We start from the raw sequence: 3,494 nt of genomic DNA, 5'->3' as shown, positions 1-3,494 counted from the left end.
TAAGCTAAGGAAATAATATTCATCAGATAAGATTGTTGGTTGCTATTAGGTGAAAAAAAATCACATGTTGGAAACTGTAGGGTCATGTCAATATCAAAATTAAGTCAACATCCCAATTACGGCCATCCAAACCATTACCTTCATCATCATCATCACACCATTAGCACCATCATAATCACCATAATCATCACCATTACTAACATTATTGTCATTATAAGCATCACCTTTCAATAGCATAGATGACCTACATTCTAATCTTGAAAACTTTAGCTTCCTCATTTGTGAAATAAGTGTACTAATAACATCTATAATTTTAAGGAATATTGAATGTTTAATGAGATGGTAGATCTAGTGTAGTGACATATATAATTTTAAGGTACAATGAGTATTTAATAAAATGGGAGATCTAGTGTTTGGAAAATATTCTATCCCATTGTGTGCACTCAGTAAATGTTAGTTATTGCTACTATCCTAGCTTAGCTGTCATGCTCTATCTTTCTTGAGGGAAAGATCTGCAAAATCTATTTTTACATCTACTTCAGGAATGAATGCCTAGCACATGATAGAATCTCTTTTTTGTTGTTGTTGTTGACAGGCTTAGTGGACAGTGAAAGAGAGAGACAGAGAGAAAGGTCTTCCTTTTGCCGTTGGTTCACCCTCCAATGGCTGCCGCGGCCGGCACATGTGCTGATCCGAAGCCTGGAGCCAGGTGCTTCTCCTGGTCTCCCATGGGGTGCAGGGCCCAAGTACTTGGGCCATCCTCCACTGCCTTCCTGGGCCACAGCAAAGAACTGAACTGGAAGAGGAGCAACCAGGACAGACTCTGGCGCCCGGACCGGGACTAGAACCCGGTGTGCCAGTGCTGCAGGCCTATTGAGCCGCAGCACCGGCCTATGATAGAGTAAACAAACAAACAAACAAACAAAAACAAACAAGCAAAAACAAAAACAAAAAAACTAAATAAATCTTTAATTGGGATTGTTTGAATAAGTAAATGTATGGATGGAGAGATGGATGAAAAACTTGGGGGAAATGGGCAACGCATACTGTAGCACACCCTAAGTTTTAAAATAATATCCTCGCCCGTGCTGCGGCTCACTTGGCTAATCCTCTGCCTGCGGCACCAGCACCCCAGGTTCTAGTCCTGGTTGGGGTGCCGGATTCTGTCCCGGTTGCTCCTCTTCCAGTCCAGTTCTTTGCTGTGGCCCAGGAAGGCAGTGGAGGATGGCCCAAGTGCTTGGGCCCTGCACCCGCATGGGAGACCAGGAGAAGCACCTGGCTCCGGGCTTTGGATCCTCACCGCGTGCTGGCTGGCCGTAGCGGCCATTTGGGGGTGCGAACCAATTAAAGGAAGACCTTTCTCTCTGTCTCTCTCTCTCTCTCTCTGTCTAACTCTGCCTGTCAAAAAAAAAAAAAGTAATATCTTCTGTATTAGATGATTCAAGCTTTAAGGCTGATACAAAGAGTCCAAGGAGATTCAGAGGGACATTCTCTAGATTTTCCTCCTCTCTGTTGGGGAACTGATAAGAAACCACAGAAACAGTCCTCTGCAAACAATCTGAACTTTATTCATGCTGGAAGCATCTGATGAAATTTTTGTCAGAGGTGAACTCTTACTAAATAAGGTCTTCATAAACATAATGTTTAGAGTGAATGTCGGGGAGACAAATGGAAATTCAAAAAGTTGCAAAGACTTATTAAAGATCAAAGCGTATGGGGGAAGTGGATGAAAGTGAAGAACGGTATTTTTGAGTCTGCTTGCTCTGTTTCCAGGATTGGATTGGTCAGTATCTTACCCGGTTTTCTGCTGCTATTACTGAGTGCCACAGCCTGGGCAATTTATAAAGCATGGACGTTTATTTAGCTCACAGTTCGGGGGGCTGGAAGGTCTGTATCAAGGTGCAGACATCTGGTGAGAGCCTTCTGCCTGCATCATGACATAGAGGAGAGCATTCCATGGTCAAGACTGAGCAAGTATGCCAGAGAGAACTCAGTGTTGTAACAGATCACCCCCATAAAAACCCATTAACGCATGACTGGATTAATCCATTTACGGGACAGAGCCCTCATGAGCCAATCATCTCCCAAAGTTCCCACCTCACCACACTGCTACATTAGGGATCAAGTTTCTGTCACATGAATTTTATAGGGACACATTCAAACCACAGCAGTCAGATTTATGTCCGTTTTCAGTGTGGTAGCCGTTGTTTAATTCTAGGGTAGTAAATAAAATACTCATTTGCAAAGATACTCCTTATTTCTTTTTTTTTAAGATTTATTTATTTATTTGAAAGAGTAACAAAGAGAGAGAAGATGAAGAGGGAGAGAGAGAGGGAGAGAGAGAGAGAGAGAGGTCTCCCATCCGCTGATTCACTCCCCAGTTGGCCGCAATGGTTGGAGCTGTACCGATCCTAAGCCAGGAGCCAAGAGATTCTTCCAGGTCTCCCACGCAGGTGCAGGGGCCCAAGGACTTGGGCCATCTTCTTCTGCTTTCCCAGGCCATGGCAGAGAGCTGGATTAGAAGTGAGGCAGCCAGATCTCAAACCAGTGCATATGGGATGCTGGCACTGCCCAATGGGATGTGGCACCTGCTTTGCCACAGTGTCAGCCCTGGCACTCCTTATTTCTCACCCATGATTGTGGAAATATCTTTGGCAGGACTCTCAAGGATTGGATCCCCACAGTTCTGAAGCGAATTTTAGTTGCAGGAGTTCAGCAACTGTAGAGACTCTATAAATATTTATTGAGTTAATAAATGAGTGTACCTTTATGCAATGATGAGATTCTATTCAGAAATTACTACCTGCTGTCTTTTGACGTTCAGACTGCACGGCAGGTCAGAGTTCAGACAATACATGGCTTAAAGGACTGAGAGTCTCTCCTTCCACATGTGACATAACAGTATCTAGGGCAGAATGAGGGAGGATCAGTGTGTATCCCTTTGTGCAAGTGTGTTGCCTTCAAACCCTAGATTCTTAAAGCCTTTATAAAGAAACATTCAGTTTCTTGCTCTAAGTCCCTTGTTAAACTGATAAGAACAAATACTACACTTGATCTTCCCCAAAAGGCCAAGAAGCAATTAAGCCTTTTGTTATATGGAGGAAAATCAAAGAAATGAAAAACTTAGTAGAATCTCAGTTTAAATACAAATAAAGTACCAGGAAAATTTAGTATTCAAAATACCATCCTTATTTATAAATTTGAATTTGCACAAAATACCTTTTCATGAAGCAAAGCACTTCTCTACTGAAACAAAACAATGATTTCTGGACAAAAAGAAAACAAAAAAGCATTTAATTAATGGATGTCAGTAAGACATTCACCTCACTGCATGACCCTGGACAAGGCTGCTCTATAAGAAGAAAACCCAGATTCTTTGAATACAAAAATGAAGCTAGCTTAGACTTTAAGAATTTGAAAGATAATAATCAAGTGACCAAGTCAACAATACTGGGGTGGGATGGAGGGTCAGGGGGAGGGCTAGGGCTGGTGCT

General features: G+C 42.5%; 1 pseudogene; it reads right to left on the bottom strand.

Moving 5' to 3' along the window:
* Window positions 1-2,948: 2,948 nt before the first annotated feature.
* On the bottom strand, window positions 2,949-3,080 carry LOC127490491 (U2 spliceosomal RNA; annotated as a pseudogene).
* Window positions 3,081-3,494: the final 414 nt, after the last annotated feature.

The sequence above is a fragment of the Oryctolagus cuniculus genome, chromosome 2 (assembly GCF_964237555.1).
Source record: "Oryctolagus cuniculus chromosome 2, mOryCun1.1, whole genome shotgun sequence".
Taxonomy (NCBI): Eukaryota; Metazoa; Chordata; class Mammalia; order Lagomorpha; family Leporidae; genus Oryctolagus; species Oryctolagus cuniculus.
This window is presented reverse-complemented; position numbering and strand designations above follow the sequence as displayed.